Below are 14999 nucleotides of genomic sequence, written 5' to 3'. Positions count from 1 at the left end.
CGTATACTTATTGCTATGCAGTAAACCCAATCTTTACCATTTTGATGCATTTTCAGAGCCTGAAAATGCATCAATGATGTCTAAAACACGCGCTAGCACCATCAGAAATGCCGCTGTTCAGCCAGCATGGGCGCCGTCATTGCTCAATGTGATGACAATGCGACTGCCCTGCTTTTGTTTTGCCACTGGCTTGCTTTTGAGCCGTAGATGATCCGAAGCTGAAGCTCAGTCGCTCAGTTCATGGTTTCCTTCTCCCAGCTGCTGGGTGCAACCACGGCACGATGCCTTTTCCGATTCAGATGTTCGTGCTTGGCCAGTGTAGTAACTAACCAGAGCTGCTGTTCGTTCGCATTATCAACAAAATCAGCTAGCCGCGAGTGAGGGATGATAAGAATAGCATAAAATAATGCAAAAGTCGACGCTACACGATACCCTGCCTCCATTTTGGCGTTGTCGGATACTTTTGACGATGTACAGCTGGTGTTAGCGTGTTAATGTAACTGTTTGGTTCATTCACGAAAGCGGTTTTAGGGGTTGTTTCAGCGTGCTTTTCACCATGGCCTCGCTATGCACGGGTGAGAATCACGTCGTGACGCGGCTGGGAAAGAATAGGAAGCAGCGGACATTTTTTGAATTTAGAGAATAAATGTTCCTTTGTTTTGCTAGCTCAGATCAGTGATATTTTTTCCGATTTCACTACAACAAAATTTTTTTCGCGCCTTGTCAGTTTCGTTCTAGCGGAGTTCGACTGTATTGCATTACCATACGCTTCAGAATCGAGAGCAGTACATATGTGCACTGGTGATTGCATGTGTACTTCTGCTTGTTGTATTTGTAGTTCTTACAAACTATTTGATGTTGTTGTTTGGTTGTGCATCTTTTGTTATGTTTTATTATTAACACCGTAAAATAACTAAAAAAAATCATGCAGACGAAACCCGGAGGTTCCCAATGGGCTTCTTTACTCTTCAACTAATCCAGAATATGTCAGTTCAGGTGAGTACTAAAACAAATTTTCAAAATACTTGGCAATGCTTCCAGTGTTGCCCAAGTGCTGCGCAAGACACTTCATAACTTTTTTATTAATATTTTTTTGCAAACAGCTGCAGTTCATATTGCTTGAACTTAAGCAAAAAATTTTACATTGAGATTGACGCGAGTCACAGAACACACAAAAAGCAAGCCATTTGTGGCAACAAGTGAGCAGTGTGCAAGCATCAGTAGTGCGCAGCCCCAGCACATATTAAGACATTTAATTCAATTAGTAGGAAAGAAAATTGAATTTGTAGGAAAGAAAAGCAGCTGAGTTTTGTTAATAGAATGTTTAATGAGGCTTTTGCAAATAGTGAATTTTAAGCAAAAGAATAGTGAATGAAGCAAATTTGAAGCAAATAGTGATTGTGGTCGAATAATTTCATATCGAATTTAAATAATATATATCACATGTTGTAAAAGAAAATGGGCATATTTGTAATGACCTAACTAACCTGTACATTATGCATAATCTTAAAATTGAAACAAGGCCTGTGCAAATGCCTTTTTTTTTGTTTAAAGGAAGTGGAAACAACTTTGAGGAGTAGAAGAATTTGACTTATGATAGAATGCAACTGTTAAGTTGTAAAATATGTTACTTTTGAATATTTAATATATTTAGAGCATATAAGCTGGTATAACAAGCTTTTGAAGTAAAAAATAATGAATTCACGTGAGGGCGACATGTTCATCTAACCTCGAAGTGGGGTTTCGGGACAGTGCGAAATTTCAATACTCAGGTGTTTTTGTGGCTTAGCACTCCCTTACTGAAGTGAAACCACCTTTACAGGAGTTACACGTGGACTAATATACAATTGGTGCATTTCGAATGCTTCAAACTTTTCAGTGATTCAAATTCAAATCGAAGCAAATTCAAATATTGTACTATTCGCTCGGATATTTGAAGCATTCAAATATTCGCACAAGCCTACCTTTAGCACATTGGTATGTCACTGTTACTGTTTACTGTTTCACTAATGACATTTCTTGTAGCTGTTCAATGAAGATTGGGGTTTAATATTAATCTATTATTTGGCAGTGTTCTTGCTTGTGTTACCTTGATGTGTAGCTTAAGATAAGATAAAATGCATAAAAAGGTGCCAGATATCAAAACCTTTAAAATAACAGGCAAAAAAAATCTACTGTTACAAAAAATGCAAAACTTGAAAATACAAAATTCATTCAATACACAACGTGTACAAACAAGCAGTATCACTTGGAATCAAGACAACTGCATTACAAACATGCTCATTAGTATTTTTTCTGCTGTTAAAGAACTAAAGATGCTTTATGAAATGGTGCATAAAAGTATGACCAGATTGTGTCTGTTGACACAGTCACTGTCGAGCCTTAGACCAATCTTCTTTATTGCAGTGTATGAACCCGATGAATGGGAAGTGCCCCGCAAGTCCATTCAAGTGGTGAAGGCATTGGGCCAGGGCTCTTTTGGCATGGTCTACGAGGGGCTCATCTACAATTTGAAGCCGGAAAAACCTGAAACGAGGTGTGCAATAAAGGTGAGCGTCCCATCTTACTTGAGTGCCTCCACGTGTCTTGCTGTTCGAGTACATGAGGTCAAAGCCAATTTTTTTTTACGATTTTTTGCTATCTTGGCATTTGAATAATTTAACAATTTTAGTAGTGTGTGCTCACAGCGTACAACCCTGTCACAGATCTGTCAATTTTTGTAGATGCGTGTGCATAACAGAACAATTACAGTCGTCGACGGTTTATTCGGACTCAACGGGAACCGCCAAAAAATCCGAATAATCGGGAGTCCGAAAAAACAGATTCACTAAAAAAAGCACTTTTATAGGCCCTATCGTTCGAAAAAACTGTCATGTCTGCACACACGCACGCTTTCAAGACGGTTTGCTTGGAAATTAGAAAATTCTCAAGCAACTTCAGACTGAGGTCGGCCGCCTTCTACCTGGCGAACTATCTCCGCTTTCTTCGTCATCGTGAGCGTCTTTGTAGCTCCTACGTTGGCCGCGCTTATTCACTCCCGAGGGCGGGGCAACGGGTGGCGTCGGAGCCATTTCAGCACGCCACGGAACACGCAAGAGAGCGAGAACAAAGAGAACAAGACGAACCAGGCCTAGCCACAGAAGCAGCTGGCACTGCTGACACACGCCAAACGCCACAGCGAACTGACTCTGTAGGTGGCTTCGCTTGGCCGCTCGACTGGCTAAAAAATAAAAAGCGTCGCCACACATAGCCTTCGAGATCGGAACTGGCGATTTGTGTGCATTTTGACACTGGCCCGACATCCATCCATAGCTAGTGCAGCATATCAGTGCTGGCAACCTGGAAAACGTATTGTTAACGTCGCTGTCAGTGTTTAATGGCGTACGGAGACACATCCGGTCAGTCAAACACAGTCCGAATAGTCGAATGGCGCACAATGGGGCGTCCAAATTTTTGGTCGTGAGTTTACATTAGGATCAATGGGGAGAGTGGGGGTGCCATGAAGATGTCCGAATAAACGGGCATGCCCTAATTTTCGGCGTTCAAATAAACGGTCGGCGACTGTACTTCTGTGTTTCGCTGAAAACCCCAATTTGGTTGGCGACAGCGCCATGGCCTCTTTTTAAGTAGTACTTGCTAACCACACTGCTGGTTATAGGCGCAACACAGTCAAACTCCGCTACAACGAACGCCGTTTCAACGAAATTTCCGCTACAATGAAAAATTTACGATTCCCCATCAGCAGTCCATAGGAGTCAATGCATAAATATTTTCACCACAGCGAACACTTTTTTTTTTGAGTCCCGCTTTAACAAAACTTTACGATGCAATTCTAGGCTCAGATACTTATTGCTATGCAGTAAACTCAATATTTAACATTTCGATGCATTTTAGTCTACTTCAAGTTTATTAGTCTACTTCAGAGGGATGAAGCGAGAAGAATGTGTAGCACCAATACTGGCCCTACCATGCTTCACAGGCTTGTAGATGATGCTGAACTCTCCGAGGTAGTGGCCAATAATTTCAGGCTTGATTTCGACCTGGTTGAAAGCCTTGCCGTTCGAGACGCCGACGATGGAGCCGACCATCTTGGGCACGACAACAGCCTGACGCATTTTCAGAGCCTGAAAATGCGTCAACGAAGTCTAAAACACACGTTGGCACCACAAAAAACCGCCGCTGTTCAGCAAGCGTGGGCACTGCCATTGCTCGATAGGGATGGCAATGAGACTGCGCTGGCCCTGCTTTTGCCACTGGCTTGCTTTTGAGCCGCAGACGATCTGCAGCTGAAGCTCAGTCACTCGGTTAATGGTTTCTTTCACGCAGCTGCTGGGTGCAACTGCTGAATGATGCTTTTTCCGATTCCGATGCTTATCATTATGTTCGCGCTTGGCCAGTGTGGTAATTAATCAGAGTGGTTGTTCGTCTGCATTACCAACAAAATCAGCTAGCCGCGAGTGATGGATGATAAGAATGGCATAGAATAATGCGAAAGTCGCCGCTGCACGATACCCTGCCTCCATCTCGGCGTTGTCGGATACTTTTGACGGCGGACAGGTGCTGATTTTAATGTGTTAATGCAACTTTGGTTCGTTAATGAAGGCGGTTTTAGGGGTTGTTTCAGTGTGCTTTTCACCATGGCCTCACTATGCATGGGTGAGAATGACGTTGTGATGCTGCTGGGAAAGAACAGGAAGCAGCAAACATTTTTTTAATTTTGGGAATAATGTTCCTTTGTTTTGCTAGTTTAGATCAGCTATATTTGTTCGATTTTGCTACAACAAAATTTTCTCTTCAGCGAAATTTTTTCCGTGCCCCATCAGTTTCGTTGTAGCAGGGTTCAGCAATATGTAATCTAAAAAGTATATTTTCTTTTTTAATGTTGGAATGTTTGCATTGTTTTGGTTTTTACATCTCCTTGTCTTTTATTACCTTTTTTTAGAAACAGTTAGATAACGAAGTTTTTAGCTCTTTATAACTTCATGTTTATGAACACCTCAGTATATTCTTTAACCTCAGTATAATGCTGTGATTTCACTGCAACAAAACTTCGCTTCTACTGCAATGTAATATCGATGATATAAGTTGAAATGCAGGTCTAACTGTAAAATTTTCGTTGCACAGTAGGTATTTATTTCACTTGTTAGTATTCCAGTCATGCTTCATATATTGTGAGCACTTTTTGTTTCCAATTATTTGCTAAATTAACATCATGTAAATTTAGGTGCATCATTGCTGTGTTTCAAAATTCGTCAATTATATTCACACGATGTTTCCTGAAAGCTTTCTAAGTAATGATGAATGAATGAATGTACTGTTCTACAAGTTTACAGCATCGTGTCCAAGTTCAGCTATAAAACTGGGGGGCAGTGTGAAAGTGACTTCAAGAATCAATGAGGTAAATGTTTACTGCCTGCTGAAAGGAATGTAATAGGCATTTTTTTACAACTTCTTTGTAACATCTGTTTATAACCATTCATATAAGTTCAGAATTCTTTGTAACTCCATACGCAGAAATTCTCAGGCTTTAAAACAAGGTTTTTGCAACACTGTGTGAATGCCGTCTGGGGTCTTTCAAAGAAATTTGAAAAGCCCTTGAGATGTGTTGTCATTGTGTCAAAATAAGTACTTAGTTGCATGTTACCAGATGATGGTGTGTTTATATCCTGGGGTCGTGTTTTAATTGATCAGTTTTCATGACACCTACACTTTTGGGGGATGCTGATTGGCATAACCAGAACATTCTGAGCTTTGATTTAGCCAATCAGCTTCTCCCAAGAGAGATCTATCAAGAATGTGTTACCTGATACAATCTGCTCTCGTAACAACGGACCGAGATATTCCAACTGACACCTACCACAGTGGTTTAGTGGTCATGTCACTTGAAGACTTATCCGAAAGACACAGGTTCGAATCAGGGTTATGGTGGCAACATTTTGATAAAAGCAGAATGCTAGTGGCTCGTTTTTTTATATTTTGGGGCACATTAAAAAACACCGTATGGTGAAAATTTCCGGAGCCCTCCTTTGCATCATCCCCCATAATCATCGTAGCTTTGAAATGTAAAATCCGGACAATTATTGCTGTTATCTGAAAATAATGAATCTACTTTATTTGAAGTCGCTAATTGCTGAAATACTGTTGCATTTAAATCTTCTTGAGACACCACTTTCAATATGCAAATGTAGAATCAAAGGGTACTGAAAATGAGTTCTGCGGTAACCTGCAAGGTGGCAGAAGGATTAAGAAAGGGAAAGAACACAACCACCGGTTTGTGGCTTGTGTTCAGGCATTCCACATCATATTATATTACAAGTGATAACATGTCTGGTTCATTGTATGGGCATAGTTGGCACAGTGTGAGACTTCTGTGGTCTATTGACATGTCTGGCGTTTTATTCAGGGAGTCTCACAAAAGTGAAAGTATCTTTGCGAGGGATCTGCTCAAGAATTGGCTCCAGCTGGCTATCATGAAAGCACGTCAGCTAATACTGCCAACATGCCACAAGATTCATAATGTCAACTGAGACTGACTTGGCTAGACAGTGACGTTTTGTGCAGGAAATTAGCCCTTTTTTGGGCAATTTGCTCCTGTCATTTTGAGCCAAAGGGATAAAGGGAATTTTTGTGATATTGCAGGAAATTTTAAGAGTGTTTAAATTCTCATATAACGACCCATAATTAGCGGTCAATGTGCAGTTTCATCTGCAGTAATCGGCTCTGGTGCATGCACCACGCAAGCATAGCCCTTGAGACTTGTTTTTGATATTTACAATATTGCTCTTAGACTTGAAGCCCACAATGAGCAGTGTATTAACAGTATATAAATTTATAATAAAGTCATGCTTTCGTTATGCGGCAAAGGAGGGACTAGTCATGAACTCGTGATTTTAAAAGTCGTCAGTATGTCAGGCACGTGTAATTACAGTATGTGTGTTTGTGGATGGAGGCGGAAATTAGTACTGTTGTGCAGAGAAATAGTCTGGGAATTTCGTCAATTGTTGCAGGGAAAAATCCCCAAAATAGAGAATTTTCATGACCTGAATGGAAATTCATCGGCGTAGCACGGAACATTACTGTGGCTAGAGGCCAGCAATGTTTACAGTAGCACATTTAAACTTGGCAGGCTTGAAGCTGGCAGCTTGGTCAAATATGCTGTCAGCTCGTGTTGTCACGACAATAGTATGTTGTATGCACCAAGTTTGAAAATACATGTCGCTGTTTTTGTCCACTGTGATCATAGTAACGTGGTTCGTGAAAAGCAATGTTTGTTTCATTGTTAAAACAGGTAGTCAAATCCAGGGTCCAATATAGGTCCAGTTTATCCTGAAGTCCATTGTACACAGGTACAGATCTGTTGTAACGAGTTGTAGATTGTAGCAGTCTATCACGAGACCCACGGCTCTGGACGAGATTTTCCGTTGTTTGAAAAAGCGAAAGTGTCTAGTAAGCACCTGTAAAAATGCACTTTTGTTTGTGCTCATTGCACTCCCATTTCCTCATTTTCAGACGGTCAATGAAAGTGCCTCAATGCGTCAACGAATAGAATTCCTCCAAGAGGCATCCGTCATGAAGTAAGTACAACTGTGCTTGTGCCACCCGCTGTTGCTTTTACATCAACATGTGCGCGCATGACTGCTAACTGTGTGGATTTTTCAATGCTCTAATCGAGTGGCTAAAGCATGTAACTTGCATGTTCTCTGCACACGGCTTCGCACCAAAAGCTTTCCTGTTGGCACAGCTCTATCAGAAACATTGACTGACTGTGCATGCGGTGTGTATACTGGTCACGAACTGAAATGAGATGTCAAAACATTTAGTGCCATTGTCTGGTATAACTTCGTCATGTCGTCAAGAATGTGTCCACTGAAGGTAACTCTGGACCTGTTGTAAGTGTTTGAGTTAAAATTGCGCAGATGCCAGATGAAATGAAGATGGTTTAAATGCAAACACGCTAATTACTTAGCCTTATATTGTTCTGTTTCAAGTCATGAGAACTGCATCTTTATCAAGTGCCTATAGTGGTAAACAGTTGCCTGCTCAACTGCTTTTTTCTTAAAACGCCTCTGTATATATGGCAGTATCGTCAATGTGTACAAGTTTTTTGTCTGTGCCCATTTGCAGGGCCTTCAGTTGTCAGCATGTCGTCAAACTGCTAGGTGTGGTGTCCAAGGACCAGCTTGTGTTTGTCCTAATGGAACTCATGCTGAACGGTGACCTGAAGACTTACCTACGCTCACACAGGCCGGACAATGATGTGAGTAGTGTCTGTGCCTTCGGTTGATGACTTGAAACGAACCAGCCGTAGCAACCTGCTCAGACCAACATTCGCAAGTGCTGTTAGGTTGGCTCCATGTTAGGTTAGCGTAACAAGAAGTGCACATACCGTATTTACACGATTGCAAGTCGATTCGAATGTAGGTCGACAGACCCAAAATCGGGTGTCCCCCAAAAGGAGAAAAAAATGTTAGCGCAGTTCACAAAACGAAAATTTATTCACAAAGACTACTCATCGTTGCTGGAGTCGTTCTCACTGGTACTGCTGCCGTCATAGCTGCTGTGGTCAAGCAGGCCGTTCGAACGCTGCCATTGAAGAGCACCGACAGGCGCAACGATTCAGCAAAACATAGCAGCGAAAGTGACAGAAACACGCTGCAACGTGGCTGCTTAAAAAGTGCTATTACAAAGAGAAGCTGTTTCCTGGCTCTTCCGTCGACTATAAATACCCGCCATTTGGTGAGCTGCGATCATATCGCCTTGTGGCGTTGTTCAGTACACTTCTGGAAGCGACAGTAGAAGCCTTAATGCTCCAAGTACAATGGGCAACTTCTTTCAGAGTCAGCATCACCTTTATTGATGTCAAAATGTATGCGATACGGTAAATTAATATGCTACGCTTTTACCGTAACCATGGAAACGTAGGTGCAAAGTTGTAACCGCAACGTAGCGCCCCTGATTTCTCATTTCTTTTGCGGTTACTAGCGGTACACGATTTGGTTTTGATTTTAAGTCTACCCCCCTACATCGGATTGTCAGATTTGCAAAAAATGGAATGACCTACAACAGGTCGAAATTTTTTTTCTCGCCTGGTATTCATTTTACATCAACACCATCTTTTTTTTTTGGATACCATAAAATTGTAAAAGCGGCTTACTTTATTTCTTCATTCTAGCCTCTTCTGACATTGCTTTAGCTCTGCGCTCAGCTTCGCAAAAATATATGCTATATGTATTGCAAGCTTCTCTTAGGATGAGCCAGCCTTGAGCATTAAAATGTTTTGCTGTACTATGAGTTATTCCATTAAGCTTCATTTTGTGAGATTTTCTTTTTTTTTGTTATTGGCTCACTCTTGAATGCAGCCCTGAGCACCGCCTCAAGTGTTTCCAATGAAGTCTAGTATTTTTTGCTCTAGAATCGCATTATTATTTGGTTGCAACATTGGTTACTTATTGCATTGGTATCGGCTACTTATTGGTAACGTTGTTAACATTGGTATTGGTTACTTATTGCAGGCAATAAGTAACCAATACAAGATAGATTTACTTGTGCCATGAAAAACTACACTTTTCCTCTACAAGCTCGAGCTGTAAGAACAAAGAATATACTGGTTACTGATAAACTGTACAGATGGGGAATATGTACTCTTGTTGAAGATAAGTACAGATGAGGAGGATGCGAATCGTATTGTTAGACACTCAAAATGAAATATTTACACGAAAGTACTAAACAAGGCTGACATCATATAGAGACAGAAAACATATTCACTACATATATTTCTTTTTTATGTATCAAATATGCTTTTTATTGGTCTTTATGTTATTTTCATTTTGTTTTTTGCATTTGTGTCAATTATTGCTTTATTTTGAGTGTCTAACAATGTTACTATATCTTTCATGTAACCATCGTGTGCCTTGTAATAAATAATCAGCCAGTCAAGGTGTTTTTACAACAGCTTTTAGCCAATAGTACAGCATAATCTTGATGATACGATTACAGTTTATGCCAATTTCGCTATGATACAAATTCTAAGGTTGTTTTGGATAGACTACATTATATAAAGTACGCCATGATTCGGTGCTATACTCACCACAGATGATATGAATATTTGATTGACCGCTGCACGCAAGCGGCGCAACGCTGCTTGTTCGTGGGAGGAAGGCGTGTTTACTGTCGTCCTCAAAGAGAGTGAATACGGCAAAATTAGACGGAACTTTTCTCGCTTTAGTGGCTGGCACGCCGTGAAGCTGAAGCCGAAAAGTGGGTTTGAGACCAATTTTCCCGCTATAGCAGATCGCTTTTGGCTTTAGATACACCAGCTGCTCTAGCTCTCAAACCACGAGATGTAAACAACCAGCCGCAAACTCAACGTGCCGGCAATCGCGCAAGCGCTATCACAAACTGTTCATGCAGCACGTCAAAGCTCACGGCCTTGATGAGGACGCGTTAATAAAGAGCCTGCTTTGAATTACAATCGCTGAGAACACTGGAAGTAGAAATGAAGCAGCAGGGAATCGGCACGTCCAAACATGTCTCGTTACACTGCCGGCTGAATCTGTCGCCACCACTGTGTCCACTCGTGTCGTTTCTGCTGGCGTATCTTCCAAGGCAACATTTGTAAAGGTGCAAACTGCTTCTTTTCTCTGCTTTGCACGTACCTATAATTAGAACTTGGTGCGAACTTTAATGCTGAGGAAACGGGCAAAATGGAATGAATTCTCAAGCAGCTATGTCAGCAGCGGCGGTGTCATGTACGCAGGGCAGAACGAATGTGAACGTTCTCGACGGACGTGGACCTGGTTTTCCGGTCGCTCTGGCGTTTTCGCTTGAACTCCCCAGTGTGAATTCTTCAGGATTGATTTTTTTCCGCGTCGTCTTTGCGGCTTGTTCTTAGGCCACTTAAGCGCGGCGAAGTGTGTGCATTTCCAATGAGTTTGGCCACATTCGCTTCCTTCGGTGTCAAGTGTAAACGCCTCGTGCCAGCAGCATGAGTGAGGAAACCGTGGCACCTAATAGAGCAGACGGTGAAGGCAGGAAAGTTAAAAGAAACATTATCGACTTCTTCAGCAAGAAGTAATTGCCAATGAGGTTCTTGTTAATCTTCATTATCAGTTTTAACTTGTTTTTGGTTCATACGAATTTGAGATGATACGAATATTTTGTGTACTCCCTTCGAATTCGTATCATTGAGGTTTCACTGCACCACCAAGCTCTCGTATTTCTGGAAATAAATCTGTATTGCACTGTAGTGCATTGTATATTGTTCTTTCATTACGTAATCACATATTTGCACGCTTTTTTTTCTGTTTCACACACCAGCCTAACGATGAGGCCACTCGACCACGAGGCGCTCCTCCCACGCTCAAGCAGATCCTACAGATGGCAGCCGAGATAGCAGATGGAATGGCGTACCTGACAGCGAACAAGTTTGTGCACCGGGATCTGGCCGCTCGTAACTGCATGGTGGCGGAAGACCTGACGGTCAAGATTGGTGACTTCGGCATGACACGAGACATTTACGAAACAGACTACTACAGAAAAGGGGGCAAGGGCCTGCTCCCCGTACGCTGGATGGCCCCTGAATCGCTCAAGGATGGAATTTTCACCAGCCACTCGGATGTGTGGTCAGTGGCTTGTTTACCGTCCCTTTGAGGCGGACATGTTTGGATGCAACATGTTTTTCGACAGTTCTTGGGACTAGTGGCCATTACATAGCGAGATGCATTGCGCACAAGATGAAGTGAACCTTCATAACCATTGTGTCCTCCTTTAACCTCAATGTGCTGTGCGTGGCTGCTGCCACAGGCTTTGATGAAGGCACTCATGATTTTCGATGGTTTGGTTGGCATGCAGCGTTACAAGACCAACGTCTAACATATTATTTCTCTTGGGTCTAAGTTAATATAATCAAAAACAAATTGTATATGTATTTTGATACTACAGCTTTATTTTTTTATTTACAAATGAAGCATTATTGACTGAAAATACAGTAGACTCGTTAAATGGAACCTGAAGGGACGAGGAAAATGACAATATAGTTTTATTTACTGAGATATGAAAAGGGGTGGTTCCAATTCAAGTATGAAACCAATCGTGCTGGAGGCAGATGTTCCAGTCAAGCAGCAGGTCTGTTTAACAGATTTCTGTTTGCTCAGAGTCTATCATAAATAAATCTTTTATTACATGCTAATTACAATTCATTACTAAACCTCGCTCAAAACAACATATTACTTCGTTTTCCGTCTTGGAATCTAATATCAAGTGCCTTGTAAATACGTTCTAGGACTTTGACAACTTTGCAATCAATCTGTCATAATCCACTCCCGGAGGGCCTATTAAAATACAAAAATGAACCATTGTAGGCCAGGCTGGTATAAGTGCTTTGATGTTCACAGTGTCCAGCTTGTTAAATTAGCTTAATTTGTGTTCTTATGTTTAGATCCTAAAAAGGACACTAACGAGAAAAATTATTTTTCTCGCATTTGTAAATTACCCTTTCACAATATGAAAAGTACCACATTTGTTGCAAGACGACATTTAGAAAAATAATAAAACGCATGAAAGAAAAATTCAGGTGGGGACTTCACTTCGAATTTGCTCAAATGTCATAGATTTTGACGGTGCCTACTGGGGTCTACGTTGTTCCTAATCAATGAAAAATAACTTTGTTGACTTTCGAGGCAGCCAGGGACTTGACATACCAAGCATCAGGAATGCTTGTTAAATCAATGGGGCCAAAATGCACACAGGAAAAAAAAAAACACTTGAAATCCATCACATCCCGCACCGAGATTTCGGCGTTAAATTTAAAAATAAAATTTTCTCTTTGATTTTCTTCTCTGCTTACAAACTTACGATGGTAAAAGCAGCAAAATTAGACTTATTAGAGTATACTTTATCAATCTAAACTGATTTATTATTTTACTTCGGTGTCCCTTTGAATAAAGAGTGATAATCACTACATTCAGAATGTCTATGCACCTGTATTTGCAACAATATGCTATTACTAATACTCGCAGCTTAGGTTCTGCACTTGAGCTAAATACTGTTCATTCAAAATGCCAGGAGTGCAGTGGTGGTGGCGAACCTTTATTAGCCAGGTGTTCATTAACATAATTAATTTACCCATGTTAATTAATAAAGGAACACTGCACTTTGGTACAGATGTGTCCATTCAGCTTTCTTATCTTTCTGCCTAATCTCCTTATATTGAATGTGTCACTTTTTATGGAACGCTTATTTTTTTTTCTGTGTAATGTTATTTTTAGCTATAGTATCCATTTTCCCTTTGTGCAGTTCACATATCTTGTTAAGTATACAATCCATTGGAAATGACGCGCATACTTTAATTTTTTTTAAAGCAAAAATTCCATGCTTGAGAGGCTTCGGATATCTTACCCTCGAAGACCATCTTTGACATCACTGGAATTTTGCTCTGCTTGCAGGTCATATGGAGTAGTGTTGTGGGAGATGGCAACACTGGCCTCCCAGCCTTACCAAGGTTTGTCTAATGAGCAGGTCCTAAAGTATGTCATCAGTGGCGGTATCATGGAGAAGCCAGAAAACTGCCCTGAGAAATTGTAAGTAGGATTCCTTCATAGTCTTAGCTTCCTTTGTCATAATGGTTGTTTGTTCACTCACACAAATTAAAAGAGATCACATAGAAAGGATTTGTCATATCTTGTTCAACCTTCATTTTCTTGTGTCATTTTTTGTTGTTCTGTTATGAAACACTGAATATGGTTTGCAGTGTGTCAGGTGCTCTTGTGAAATAGTCTTATTCTTTTTACTATTTCGAATTGAAGGTACAGATATTTCTTAGTAAAACCTCACCTGAATCATGGCAAGACTGTGAAAACAAATTGAAATGTCTGACACGATTTAATTATTAAGAAAACATTCAAGAAATACTTTATTGCTTGAGACATTCTTAATATGTTCTGAAAAAAGAAGGCAGAAATTAAACTCTAATGTTTTTCTTGACCAAGTCCAAATCTGTAAAAGTTCTATTCTTGCGATTTCACAGGTACCAGATCATGAAGCTGTGCTGGGAGCGCATCCCACGATCAAGACCGAATTTCACGCAAGTCATCGAGATGCTCTTGAATGACGTGGGACCTCACTTTAAGGAGGTCTCCTTCTACCACACCTGCCACCTCAAGCACCAGGAGAGGCGCTCCTCGGTGCCTACAGACAAGAATGGTGCTGGTGCCACAGCTGGCGACTTCGACGAGGAAGAAGAGGAGGAGAACTTGACAGCAGAGACTCCGCTCTGCAACGCTCCGAGCACCGCTTCGGAGCAGCGGCCTCGTGGCTTTATGCCAGACGTGTCGTCACTCAACGACATGGATGAAGACCACCTGCAGCGATGTTTCTCTGACGAGATAGAAGACGATGATGATCCCGACATGGACGCGGCCGATCTAGCCTTGGGCTTGGCTGCTGGTGATCCGCCCGTGTCAGTGTTCATGGTACCGTCGCATTGTGGACATAATTCTCCTCTGCGTGAGGAACAGCAACAGCAGCAGCGGTCAGGTGATGAGCTCCCTCCCTCCGATGGGAGCAAGGGGAGTAAGGTGAGCAACCTGTCCAACGGGAGCATTGTGAATGGACGCATGTGCTTTCCGCAGCTTGGAAGCCGGACTACTGCGTGCTAGCACTTGGCCACCTGAGAGCTCAAAGGTCTCAGGGGTTTTCCGCACCGACACGGCGGTCAAGAGGGTGAAGGGGTTCCTCCCATTCCTCGCCTTCTGCCATCACCAATGTTCCTGTTCGCTCGCCATGCAAGATGGCAAGCTTCTCGCAGGCACCAGCTGGGCTGCTTCACTCCCATCAGCCACACCACACGACAGGGGCCATTGCACTGGCAAAAAAAAAAAGAAGGCCCAACAGAGTGCATCGTGCGTTTGTGTTGGTCCTGATGTGACACACCTGCTGCCGTGAGGCCCTTGTAGTAGCACACTTACTTAATGCTGCTAAAGAACACACTGTGGAGATTCTGT

At 41.7% G+C, this 14999-nt stretch overlaps 1 pseudogene; it reads left to right on the top strand.

Moving 5' to 3' along the window:
* Nucleotides 1-14654, top strand: part of LOC142817939 (insulin-like growth factor 1 receptor) — a 33359-nt pseudogene extending 18705 nt beyond the window's left edge.
* The last annotated feature ends 345 nt before the right edge of the window (nt 14655-14999 follow it).

The sequence above is a fragment of the Rhipicephalus microplus genome, chromosome 1, assembly GCF_043290135.1.
Source record: "Rhipicephalus microplus isolate Deutch F79 chromosome 1, USDA_Rmic, whole genome shotgun sequence".
Lineage (NCBI taxonomy): Eukaryota > Metazoa > Arthropoda > Arachnida > Ixodida > Ixodidae > Rhipicephalus > Rhipicephalus microplus.
Note: the sequence above shows the minus strand (reverse complement) of the source record. Positions and strands in the feature narration are given on the sequence as shown.